Here is a 14,373-nt window from a genome sequence, read left to right on the forward strand (position 1 = left end):
TAACTAATAATTGTATGTACGAATGGAATTCATACGGTAAGGGTCAACAGCCTGGCTACCTTATTTATCAGCCGCAAGGAAGCTGATGATGAGGGAGAAGCAACGTCTACTGTCCAGATGCGGAGATTAGCTTAAGGATCATACATCTTGGGTGCCACTTTTTCACTCCAAAAAACTTAGCTTCCCTCGTTACTCTTCAAAGTTGCGCCAGTTGTTTGTCCCGATTACAGACTGGCCCTTTTGCACTTTGTTGTGGCAGTATGGTTCCGGATGGAGAGGTTTCTGGAGTTGACATGTCTGTAGTGAAAGCTAAGCCGCTCTCAAGGCACTGACCAGCCATCTAACTACTTTCAGAGCAGTTCGGCAATGCAGGTCTCGACTAAACTACGTTGGAAAGTATAAGGAACTTATTTCAATCTGGGTGCCAGATCCCTATGGATAACTGGATGATGAGACATCTGACCATTTGGCTAAATTGGGCTCGTTCCAAATATTCCTCATTTATAGCACTCCCACGGTCATCGAACCATTGTCGGAAGCTTGGTGAATTTAGGCTGTTCCTGGTACTTGCTTTCATAGAGTGAGAGCATATTATGCGTGGTACAAACATCTACCTGTGGTAGGCACATATGAAAACCCAATTTGCCCTTCCTTAAGAAACCATGAGACGAGAGAAGACTTTTTGTGTGTCTGGCTCGCCTTGCCAAGGATTAGATATGAAGGATTTGGCGGCGCTGTGTGGAGAGATCAACTGGAGAAAGCCTAATTTTGCGAATATGTTTGAAGAGGGTTGCCACATGTTTCGAAAATTTAATTAAATCAGATTGAGAAAATAAATAACGTATTTACATATTTTTACATATTGGGTATCCAACTAAGGAGACTTTAAAGAGATTCATTTTCAAAAAAAATTTGAAGATAGTTGCCACATGTTTCAAAGTTGAGTACAGTTAAATTGATGAGGTAAATGAAATGTTGCAATACAGGTGTCAAAATAAAGTGGATTAAGAATGCTTAGTGGTTCAAAAAAGCTTAATTTATAAAAAAAAAATCAAGAGGGTTGCCACCTGTTTGAAACATTTCATTCAATTAAATTGATAAGATAAATTAAATGTTACAATTTTGTTATCTACTATCCTACTGCGCCGGAGAAGTTCCAATAGTGAAAACAAAAGCAACATCTTTCTACCTACATACATAAGTATTTCATGCTTAACATTCAACATTTTATTGTTGCATTTCATTGGAGGTAAAATCTACACTTAATGTCACGAAATTAAGCTCTCAGCTTGGAATAAAAAATTACTAAAGATGTTAAAATTCTTTGATATAATAAATTTTATATAGCATCTGGAATCAGGGTTATGTAAACGTATTTACGGATGGATCGGAGCTGAATGGTAAGGTAACTGGAGAGGTTTTCTGCGAAGAACAGAAGAAGTAGAGGTAGCCGCAGTACAGGCTTCGGATTGGTTGCTCTCTAGTGTAACACCTTTTTAAAAGGTGAATATCTCTTCCGACAGCCAAGAAGCTATCAAGGCTCTTGGCTCCTTGTTGGTTCGTTCTAAAACGGTAAGGGATTGTTTGACTTCCTTATCGACCGAATCAGGTAACTATGTTATTAAGCTCATTTGGGTTCCGCGCCATAGCGAAATAGCACGTAACTGCATGGCCGATGAGCTGGCAAGTCAGGGACTTCTTGAGGAATTGTTCCTGGTTAGAGGAAGTCTCGGTGCTCCCCTGACCTCATGTGGTCTACTTCTATAATTCTTCTGGCGTTTAGTCAGCTCAACGTACGCTGGGCGAATACCTTGGAATGCAAGGTGACCAAATACTTTTGGCCACATGTAGACCGGAGGCGGTCCAGGGAGCTCTTGAGACTAAGTAAGCTCTCTCTACTGGTGGGAGTACTATCTGGTCAGGTGGAATAATCTCAATATCTCCTGCTCTGATGCCCTGCTTTTGCGAATCTAAGGTTCAAGCGCCTCGTGTCGCTTTTCCTCCACACTTCCGATGAGCTGTCGGGAATGGATATCCATCGCAGGAGGAGCTTTGTGGTGAGCACTGAGCGGTTTTCATGCAAGAAGCCTAAGGTGTTATCGTCCTGTTCCTTTAACCTCTGATTCTATCTCCTTCTCAGTCTTTCGAGCTTTCCTTTGTATATAACTTGTTTCGATTTCTTTGGGCATTCTTTTGCTCTGCCTTGAGAAATAATTCACTTGCTTATTGACTAAAAAATAGCACAAATTTATTAGCATAATGTATTATTTTTCTATTTTTGTTTTATTTGCTGCTCATTACAAACCTGACAACTGTTTCGAATTAATATTTATTTGTAGAACGCTGTTTGTAATGATTTCCTTGTAATGATTGCCCTAAGTTCACGCCAAACTATGTACATATGTAAATGTCCTTCACAAGCGAAATTCGCATGCTAAAATCGAAATTTTATTTCCGAAACGCACCGCACACACAACAACATAACAGTTCGTTACAATACACTCACGCACGACGACACGTTTTCCCTTAACTTCCGTTGCTTGTAACGACGCACAGCTTCGCTTTCTTGCGAAGTGCCCCCACGTGACGGACGTACTAACTTCCTCCATAACAGACAAACTAATCACCTATTACCATCTAAACCACCATCACCACGACCACACTTGAGGAGGTGTGGTGTCTCCATTGGCATTGGTCGACGACGTCTGCATTAGACAGCCGTTTTGCACTGGACCTGTGCCTTGCTTATGACGCGTGCGCTTGTGTCCTGTATCCTGTGTGTCTGTGGTATTTGTTTGTGTCGTGTGCTTATTATCCTCGAACGACGCCAACGCTCATTGTTGTTATTGTGTTGGAAATGCAGACACTAAAGCACGCGTTAGATTTCTTCTAGTCTATGATTTTGGCTTGTTTGTTTTTAGTTTCGATTCCTCGAAGGAAGCGGAGCAGGAGAAGCGGGTGTTTCTTAACAGGAGGCGTTCTGATGTTTCCCGTGGGAAACTTTTGATTTCCCATCCGTTGTATGTGGGTGGGTATGAGAACATTTGCGAAAAATTGGGCGCATTTTACTCTATTTGGTTTTTATTATCCTCGGAAGTGGGTGGGAGACGTAATCTGACTTGCAGCTATTGAGTTTTTCGGATGGAAGATAATGAACTGTTTCTGTTGGTGTTAGTTTGAAGAAATTAATATAAAAAAAAGTTTTAAGTGTAAAGTGAGCTTTTGGCTTGTTAACCCATATATTGACGAAATTTTATTATATTTTTTTTAAATTAGCAAAAGTTTATGTTTCCTTAATTTTCAAAAAAAAATTATGTTGAGTGTTTAAATAAGCAAAAATGTATGTCCAGTCCAGACACAATACCGTTACCAGACATAAATTTCCGTTATTTTTATAACTGAACATAATTTTATATTTACAAAAAATTATGTCCAGTTTTTAAATGCCCAAAAATATAATCTTTTTTAATTTACAAAGAAAAAAAGCGATTTCCAATATTTAAGTGACCAAAAATTAATGCCCAGTTTTTTGACAAACCAAATATTTATGTCCGGTTGATAGATTACCAAAAAAGTGGTCTCACTTTAATTTACAATAAATGTATGTCCAGTACTTAAATTACGAAAAATTTGTGTTCAGTTTTTTGATTGATCAAAAATTTATGTTCACTTTTTAAATTAACCAAAATATTTATCCAGTTTTTGAATTACTCAAAATGTTTGCTCTCTTTAAATAACAAGAAATTTATGTCTAGTATTTGGATGATAAAAAATTTGTGTAAAGTTTCTTTATTGAACAAAAACTTATGTTCAGTTTTTACATTACCAAAAGAGTGTACTCTCTTAAATTTACAGAAAATTATTTGGAATATTTGAGTAACCAAAATCTAATTTCTAGATTTTTAACAAACCAAAAATTTATGTAAAATTTTAAATTTCCAAAAATGTGTGCTCTCTTTAATTCAAAAAAAAAAAAAAATATTTCCAGTATTTAAGTAACAAAAATTAATGCCCACTTTAAAAAAAAAAACATAAATTTATGTTCAGTTTATAAGTTGACCAAAAATGTATGCTCTATTTGAATAAAAAAAAAAAATACGTTCACTATGTAAATGACTAAAAATTTATATCTAGCTTTATAATTTACCAAAAATTTATACTAAGTTTTTAAATTTGCAGTTCTTTAATTTCTTTAATTAACCAAAATTAATGCCCAGTTTAAATATACAAATATTTTATATCCAGTATTGAAGTGCGCAAAAATTTATGTCCAGTTTTTTAATCGACCAAACATTTTTGTTCAGTTTATAAATTACGAAAAATGCATGCTCTCTTCACTTTATAAAAAATGTATGGCCAGTATTTAAATGACCAAAAATGTATGTTAATTTTTTAAGTTGACCAAAAATGTATGGTCTCTTTAATTTACAAAAAAAAAATTCCAATATTTAGATATAAAAAAAAAAATATATGTAACCAAAAATTTTTGTCGCGTTTTAGTTTACAAAAAAATGTATGTCCTGTTTCTAAACCAAAACCAAAACTGCATGTCCAGTTTTTAAATGCACAAAAAGGTTTCATATCATATACTTACGCACAAACTTTTTTTAATATTTTTTTTTCAGCATGAAATGCATAATTATCGTACACAGTGACTCACAAAGTAACCATGCATGAAATTATGAAAATTTACATTTTTGTATGTGTATTGCTTTTCCTAGCGCATCCATTTTCTTCGCATAGTTTTTTCTGCCCATTAACCCATATTAGTTTCATCCTTCAGCAACAACTCTTGCGAACAAAATATCGAGCGATTAAAATTATGACACTCGCCGCTTTACATACATACGTACATACTCATACCGATGCAATTCTCGCTTTTAATAGGCTTAGCAATGGCTGAGCAGACTAATAGTCTAAACTAATAAGGCAGCCAGGCAAATGCGCCTAGTAATATGCTACTTGTAATCTATTTATGTAAGCATTTACTGCTTTCGCTTTCACACGCTTCTAGCTGATGATGGTTTTGTCACATTTGTATGTGTGTGTTTTTGTATTGCGTTTATTGTTTGTTGTTGTCACCATGCTATGTCGTGTGCAATTTATGCATCTAACCACTTTTTTTTTTACAACTGATTTGCTTATCAGGTTAATGCTGCGCAACCGCTTGCCTGCTCGCCAGCCCGCTCACTCATTGCACATCCGCCCCTTTAATCATACACTTCCTCCTTCACATCGACCTTGGCGAGTTTGCTACGTTCGCTCTTTATGGCTTTGCTGTTGCTCTGATTGCCACGTTCCTAGCTGGATTGATGCTGCTAATAAATAAACTCTAACTGTGTATGTAGATGATGTTGCGGCAATTTGCAATTTATGTGTCACACGCACCATCAGCAGGTGTTGGTGTTGTAGCGGGGTTTGTCGGAGGGTAGTTGGACGCATGCCTGGATTGTCGCTTTGCGGCTGACTGCTCTAAATGGATCGAAGATTAAATCACTGCAGGCTGCTGCAAGTGGCTTTCAAGATGCGATTGATTGTTTATGCCGCGCTGCAAGTTGATTACTGGAAGCTTTAGCTGGTGCCTGGAGTGATACGACGGGATGCAATATCGCGCATCAAGCTACTTAAGTAGTGTGCAATGAAAAGCTTTGCTAGAAAGCAATAGCTAAAGGGAAACACGACACAATTTTTTTATTAAAAAATTATAAATAAAAAGCAGTATTGAGTGGCATCTCTAAATTTGCCGGGTAACTTTCAATGCTCAGTCTAGCCCCCTTAGACAGCAGTCTGCAGCTACATATTTATAACCAGAATGTCTCGAGGTTACTGTGAAAACTAGCAGGCCTTCAAACAACGGGGAATGTAAATTCCTTATCTCTAAACGGTGTGTAGCGTTATTTCTAATCCGTATCATAACCATATATGAAATGTCTATCGTTATGTCCTTCCTTATCTGTAATCGTACTCATATATTTATGTACATACATATCCTTATTGTCTTCGTCTTAAAGCATAGTTAGACGGCAGCTTTTATCCGAATCAACTCGTTAATTCGGAATTATCTCGGAACTAGTGTTAATTCGCAAACATAATGCGGATCAGGTGCATTTTCTAAGACAACATTGAAAACGTAGAATACAGAGGCATTCAAAACTAGCTAGGACATCTGCCACGTCGTCGGTAATGCAGCCACCATACATAGTTTTTTTAGAATTCAATTTAATGTCATGTTCAAATAATTTCTATGTACTGTCATACTCAGAGATTTAAATTTACTCGCGCAGCAGAAGAACTTTCCAATAGTGAATCACGATCTTGCAACGAAAGAATCCACGAACGATATTTGCTCTGTACAACAATTAATAGACCTCCTACTCTGGAGAGTTGTAAAGATTTTAATAAAAAAAAAAAAAATTGTTGCTACAAAAATCAGCATTTATGCAGACACGTCTCAACGACCGCAAAAATATCATAATCCAGTTGTGAGCTTAAATTAGCTAGATTTAGAACATGACTATCCAAATGCTTTGCTAAATTTAAATCCCTTTCCTATACTAAAACTAAACACTTTCCATATGCGTACCTACGTACAAAATAAAAAAAAAAAATTTAAAAAGAAAATTAAGTTTCACCACTTTAATAACGTTTGGACACTTTTGTACACTGAAATTCTGACCGTTGCCCATACAACAATCTCTTTTAAGCCACGGCAAGTGTAAGCAACTTTATTAAATTACCAAAGGCACCGCAGTTGTGGTCAGTAAAGTTCATTCTGTGAGATGTCAAGTTAAACTCATCTCTTCGGCAAGTTAAAGGAAACCAATGGCCGCAGTTGACGATAAAGTATATGTATGTACATATGTATGGCAGGCTAGTATAAAATATGTATGTACTTATGTGTATACATATATACGTACATATTTATATATGCATTATGCCTACGGTGACCATTCGTACCGATTTTGGCGGGTCAATACCGATTTTGAGAAAATTGTTTCGCTGAATATTTTTTAAAAGTCGGGACGTATGTATACGTGTCTCGATTTTTTCATATTTATACCGATTAAGTCCCGATTTTCAGTGTTTTCTTTATACATTTACTAAGACTCTCCCTGCACTCTGGCACAAAAACAATTTTTCGTACAAACGAGGCAGCACATTCACTATCACAAAGAACATAGAATATAAGGGAGCCATGAACATAGCCAGCATCCCTACTTTCATTGATCTTTGGTTATGTTTTATTCTTTTTTTTTGTTAAATTTTGTTTTTTTCTATTATTTAGTTTTTATTACTTTTTATGAGAGTGTGGCTCTTTATCTAACAAAGACCATGTAAGTCAGAATTTCAAACTTTGTAGTTTTATCAAAATTTTGAGCTTAGATTTCTTAGAAACATTCTGAGTATGCAGTTTTGTAACCTATCACAAATTTTGAGTCGCCACCGTTGATATTTGGTAAATTTTGTGGAAAGTGTTGCTCATTTTCTCCATAAGAAAAAAATTCTTGAACATAATGTGTGTATATGTGGCATTTCATACCAAAATAGACAGGTTCATACTTCACGTGTTTGATTTGTTTAAAAGTTTTAGGGTTGATGATTTTAAATTTTTTTTCTTGAAAAATTTTTCACATACAAATTTTTTGATTAAAAAAAAAATAGTTTTTGAAAATATGCCATTTCAAAAAAAAGGTGAAAAAAATCACAATATTTAAGTATAGTATTATGGGGTGCACTCTACAATAATTTGAGTTATGATTTTTTTTACACCAAAATTTAGTAAAATGAGTACATTACGAAATAACAAGTTTTTTAAATTTTTTTTTTTTGAGTATGCAGTAATATAGCCCATTAAATCTTAGTATAATAAATTCCAAGTTTTAAGCTACTGCAAAATTGCGTTCATTTTTAATATTTTTTATATTGACGGCTTTTTGCACTTTTTTCTTATGGAAGAAAATGCGTAAAACCGTTTTCAAAGAAAATTAAAAAAAAAAAATTACGTCAGTTTTCCAATCGCTTAAAACTTGCATTTTATTATACTAAAATTTAATGGGCTACAAACCTCAAATTTCATATTTATTTATTGTTTATGTTTATCCATCAACCCTAAAAATTATAAACAAATCAAACACATGAAGTGTGAACGCCCCATATGGAAGAAAATGCGCGAACAAAAATTTGCCGAAAATCAACGGCAAGTACAAGCTTCTTCCAATTCGCAATTTATTATACTAAAATTTAACGCGCTCCGAATCTGCATACTCAAAACAATTCAAGAAAATCTGATTAAATTGTTTCCAGTTGTAATGAACATTTATTAAAATTCGTCGAATTTTTGTAAATGTTCTACGAGTTTTGAAATTTTCATTTACACGTTTTTTGCTAGATAGTAAGTTATATTTTCATAAAAAAATAATGCAATTTTTTTAATTTTTTTCTCTTTGTTTTGTTTTCAATAAAACTGAATTAAGCATTTTTATTCTAAAAACAAAATTGTATGTTCGGATTCGATGCCTTAGAAATGTTCCGATTTTTGGCCACAGAAATCTGGTCACCGCAACTATGCCCTATGTTTGTAGCTAGCTGTTGGCTAGTAGAACAAGAAAGCATAAGTTCATATGGGTGACAATAAAGTGCTTAGGTGCTGCTTATGAGCCTATGGTCAATTGTTGTTTAAAGATTGCCAGCACAACGAACAGCTTATACAAAGACGCCTACATGGAAATGTGGAGAATATGGAATTCTTAATTTCGCACGTATGATTATTATTGTTTTTTTTTGTTTTTTTTTTTTAGTGTAGCAGAGAAGCACTACTGCGGCTTCAATTCACCCTTCCACCTCAACTTCCGCGGCAATTTTCATATTATACTTCCATCGCGGTTTAAGCCTCTCACATGCACCTTTCACACCCACTGAAAATAGAAACGTGGGATTGACTTTGTCGTCGTCGTCGTCGTCGTCGTTGTCGTTGTTGTCGTCATCATTGTCGACTGCGTCTTCTTCTGTGCTTTAGTCACAACTTACTAATGCCAACAACAGTGTAAGCGGACAGCAATTTACGTTGCTACATTTATTATTGCTCGAAGTGCATTTCAGTGCCGACGTAGGCAGGGTGTGTGTGTATATACTACTTGTATGTATGCATGTATGTATGTATGTATGTGCTAGCGTTGTTTGGGTGGCTGCTTAAAGTTGCGCTTGACTGCTCATTTATGACCATAAGGCACACAAGCAGCGCCGTGCAAGGCGAAATATATTAACTTGAGAATATGTACTTATGTACATTAGGTTGTCCCATTTAATATTAAGATTTACGTAATCTGGACCAATTTGAAAATACCTCCAAACCTTCGTAGCTAAAATTTAAATATTTTTATGCAGATATTTTAAGCTTAAACACTGACCTAACCTGATGTGCATTTTTGAAAAAAAAAATATAGAAATTCATTTTATTTATATAAAAACAATTTTTTTTTTTTAAATTTTGAAATTGGTCCGGTTCACGTAAATCTTCATATTTTTCCGCAATAATTTGGCAGAAATCTTAAAATATAATATAATAATAATAATATAATAAATATAACCATTTTATAATACATTTTATAATTTCGACGAAAACAGTATATACATATATTTTTTTCCATGTACAGTGGATGCACCCTAATGTACGTACATATTACAGAAATATAATTGAAGTTTTCAAGAAGGCGTAACTAGCGAAGCGTTAATAGCGCTGCAGTAGCTGCAACACATCGCGTGGCGTCCACTGCACCATCGCTTAAAAACAATTGATGCTCGTGTGACACTGGTACTTGTGTCAATACCCCGTAGAGAAAAGTTCGTGCGGGTTTAAAGAAATTTAATTTTGTGAGTAGTTAGATTTCGGAAATTCTGAACTAGTCTAATTTTAACTAGTTGTCGAAAAGTTTAAAATGACCCAAATGGTTTGTATTCAAAATAGATAAACAGTCGTAAGTGTAGATAATCCATATGAAGATGTTAAGAAATGCGCTAGGCGCTGACGCAACCCCGAAATCCTTCAAACATCTGGGGTAATAGGGGTCCGAAAGGATGTTAAGTCGTATAGGCAGTGGCTCTTCAGGACCGCCCGTGGTCGACTAACTATAAGCCCATCTGTTCAGGAGCAGTCCACAGGATACCACTTGAACTTCTATGCCCTTCCTGTCAAGGGAGATGTCCTCAAGGGTGCCCTGCCTAGCCAATTTACCAGCAATAAAATTGCCTGTAATGTCACTCTATCCTGGGTCCGAAGTGAGGTTGAGTTAGAATTAATCCGAAACGATCGAGATAGAGGTTAGACATTCTTCGATCGTATTATGGGCGACCCTAGTGTCACCGCAGTTAAGGTAGATATTTACTATGTCTTACGGATATTACACTGACTAAATAGCCGGACGACTGCCTCCTTCATTGCGGCCAACTCTAGATCTACGGAAATCCGGCAGCCTAAAGATGGGTTTTGCATAGAATTTCCGACGGAACACATTTCCTTAATCTTTGCCGTCCAATTTCAACATATACATACGTAAAAATATAAATTTTACCTCTGATCTAGAGGACGGTGTGTAGCAAACGATACATTCAGAGCCAGCCCAGGTACGCACTGATCTGTCTCCTATATTTGCAAACAAACGATTTTTCTCGTAAGACATGGTTAAAAAAATTTGTGATAACTGAAATCTGGAGTCTCATTTAACAAAAAAAATGTGCTACCACGCTGCCAGCAAAATAAAAAAGGCGAGAATCAGAGGGCTTTCCCACAGGCTAATGGATCCGAGATCCTTCCATAACTGTGTGGCCTAACTAACTGGCTTTCTAACAGAACTTCCACTGTCCTTAGATAGGTTGAATAAGAAGTACACATATACTATGACGAATACACCTGCTTGTCATCCCCCATCATCATAACCCACTATCTATCTATCTATCATTGACGACTAAGTCGATGCAATATCCGTCTATGTGACATATGTTCACATAGGTCCAACGAAGTCCCTAAGCACTCGTTGCTCTGGGACATCCACAAAAGATAATTGTTTCTTATCCGCTCTTTGATCTTTGAGCTTTGTGCAAAGTTACTCAGTTATCGGTCGACAGGCGAATTAGATAGTTTTGAGCTTAGTTCGGTGCAAATGTGTGGTAACTATTTAAGTTGACTCAACATCGATCTGCATATCTAAGATAAGCTCACTTGGGTGGCTTGAAATTCTTCTGTGATTTCCAGTAGGAATATTTCTTGGTTCGGAGATAGCTTTGAGCGATGAGCCTGCCAATAGAGAAAGAAGAAGATTCTTTCTTATTAAGGCCGGGATCAACTCGTAATATTTGTTGAGAATGGACCAGTTTCTATTTAAGAAAATGTGCTTTGATGCTGAGCCCGTTGAAAGCCTTTGTTTTCATTATTGCATTTATTATTTAACTCGGATTCCGGTCTGGTCTGAATTTTTTCTACAATTAATCGCCGATTAGCCAGTTCTTGGGCTAATTGAAGTCCCATCAAAGGATGAGTGGCTTTTAAAGACGAGGATTTTCTAACGAAAAAAAGATAAAAGTACGGACAAGTAAGAACAAAATATACTGCGATCTGAAGGGGCTTTTGTACCTCTAAAGAGAGTTCCTAACCAAGAATGCCCGAAACACCATCGGTTTCCCTAATGAATCCTAAAAGAGCATTGGTAGCCGAACTCTTTATTATTAAGAGTTTGATCATTGGAGCTTTCCAAGTAAATTAAACTTTGTCTAGCCAAGGCCGAATAGTCACAAAGTGTGCATTCGGAAGATTACTCGTTCTCATTGCAGAGCCGACATTTCAACTTTCTGACGACACCTATTTGGTGTATATGAAATCGTAGTTGGTCGTGACCCATTAGGCCTGTTCATGGCCTCCCACCGACCCCCAATGCTTACTGTGTTCAGAGTGTACCCGCCCAGGTATTGTGACTCTGGAACAAAACCAACTGAGACCAGTACTAAAAAAGCAGCTAAGGGTCCTTCACACGCCAACTCATCGTTGCCTTCGATTCCACAGTGGCCCGGCAACCAGCACAGATTTATTGTATTTTTTTCTGCCAGAATTTTGAGTGTATTAAAGCAGTCTTAACCAAGTTTGGATTTCGTCATCCTGGTTGAGAGGGTCCGGATGGCTTCTTTTCTATCTAAATAGATAACTAGAAAGGCGCATTTCCAACGCTTTTCAAGGTTTAATTTTGCCCGGGTTAGGGTTGCTAAAACTTCAGCTTGGAACACCGTGAGCCATTTGCGAGTTTGGTGGCGAGTCCATAGACAACTGAACCTACAACCGTCCGTGCACCGATGTTGATATCTGGCATCAAGGGCTGTAAGTTTCTTTACCTAAACTATGCGATCTGGGATCTTGACTTGGAACTTTCTGAAAGTGTGAAAATACTAGTTCTAAATCCATCACTCCTGGATCAGTTTACATGCAGTGAGTTTTTCCTACATGGTAAAGAGTTGCATACACCCTTAGATACAAAGGCAAACGAATTCTTCTACTTCTAGTAAACGCAACTGCGCGCTATATTGGCTGCAAATTACTGTCTTTTATTTAACTTTACTCAGCATACATATATTCGATGTTTGAGTAGGTGAAATATGTGATTTGGATGCGCCTGCATTGCAGCCACGCAACTACAAAATTTTCTTGAAACAAAAAAGTTAATATATAGTTAAGTACAGCAATTGAACAAATTAGATTTGTAGCCTACGTAAATATGTACATACACTGAGGGAAATAATGCATAGTAAAAATGAATACTTTATATTTGATTATCGTTTAAAAATGTTCGTATTTAAAAATAATATTTTCATACAAAATTTATTACGCACGTATTTGACTGTTCACATCTGAGTATATGTATGTAAGTGTACATACGCACCCCAAGCATGCAGAGCGCCGCTCTGAGAGCGGTGACAACACACACATTCATACATAGTACATGTTTATCCGTACAAATCGCGTGCTGTGGTGTTGATGGATATTCAACATTTGAAAGCAAATTTATATGGCTGGGTGTAGCTGAGTGCGCAAAGATGCTTGCCACAAGTTGTTGATATCCGGAGATGGTCGGGTTCGAATTCCACTGCAGGCAACATGCAAATAAAATTTTTTTTTAGTTTTTGTCTGATTATTCACTTCTCGGATGCTTTTTCAGTACGAACGCGGTCATTTTAATATGCGCGTAATTGAATTGAATATTTACCAATATACAGTACTTTCGTTGACGTTTATAGTAAGATCAATTACGTTTCTATTTGATTTTAATATTTTTTTCCCTCAGTGTATGTACATATATACATCCTTACTAGTGGCTCTATGGGGAGGTAGCGGCTGCTGAGGAGCGCCTTTTTGATTGCGTTACTTTATATCAGGCTTCAGTGATTTTTGTTTAGGTGAATGCACCCACAGCATTTTTACGGTAAAAATTAAAGCATAAAAGAAATGTACTTGTATTTATGTACATATGCTTTTAAATTTAAATCTTTAATCGAGATAGAGTCATAAAATATGTTTTTAATTTTTATGAACATGTAATACAAATGTGTAAAAAATGTTGTAAAACTTAAATTTCACGAGATTATAACGAACTAAAATTATCAGAGTTGTAAGTAAATTAATGAAGAGAAATCATGTAAAGCAGTGAAAGCACACATTAAGCGATTTTCCAAGCGAAACATAACTTTTAGGATGTACACTTGGGTGATCCAAAAATGCATGTGAAAAAGTAAAGTCGGAATTTTTGTGCTCTCACCCCCTAGAATTAATTGTTCTTATATCCCTATTTTTTTATTTTGAAATCAAAAAATATTTAGAGGTCGCTCATAGTCCTCAAAGTTTTCCATGGAGTTTTATATGGAGAAAAAATAAAATTTCTGTTTTCTTCTGGAAAATTCTGTTTATCTTCAGGATGCAATAGTAATACCCAATTGTTTATTTAACTATTTTTCTATAGTAACTATAGTTTATAGGTCCGTCAAGAACCCCAGAAAATGCAATGGGGAGACAAATAGAAAAACTTAAGTATCAAAAAAACCGTTAAATTACCTTTTCCCTAAAAATATTTTTCTTTTTTTACCAAAAAAAATCTGTCTAGTGATTACACTAAAATTTACATAATGGGAAATTATATTTGGGAATAAAAGTTAAACAAAATAAATAATATAAAAAAAAAACTTTTTAATATACAATGCTTTTATAAATGGACTAAAAAGTAGAAAATAATATTTCTCAGTCCCATAGAATTTGTTTTGATAACTTTTGATTTTGAAATTTTAGCAAAAGTCATTATAAACAATCTATGAAATTGAAAATGAAAAACGTGGAGCGCATGC

At 35.7% G+C, this 14,373-nt stretch overlaps 1 protein-coding gene across 1 annotated transcript in view; it reads left to right on the forward strand.

Moving 5' to 3' along the window:
- LOC118736397 (formin-E-like) overlaps window positions 1–14,373 on the forward strand; it is a 375,057-nt gene that overhangs the window by 26,756 nt on the left and 333,928 nt on the right. The gene's annotated exons all lie outside the window — the stretch shown is intronic.

Source organism: Rhagoletis pomonella, unplaced genomic scaffold (genome assembly GCF_013731165.1).
Source record: "Rhagoletis pomonella isolate Grant_MI unplaced genomic scaffold, Rhpom_1.0 Rhpom_scaffold_00003, whole genome shotgun sequence".
Taxonomy (NCBI): domain Eukaryota; kingdom Metazoa; phylum Arthropoda; class Insecta; order Diptera; family Tephritidae; genus Rhagoletis; species Rhagoletis pomonella.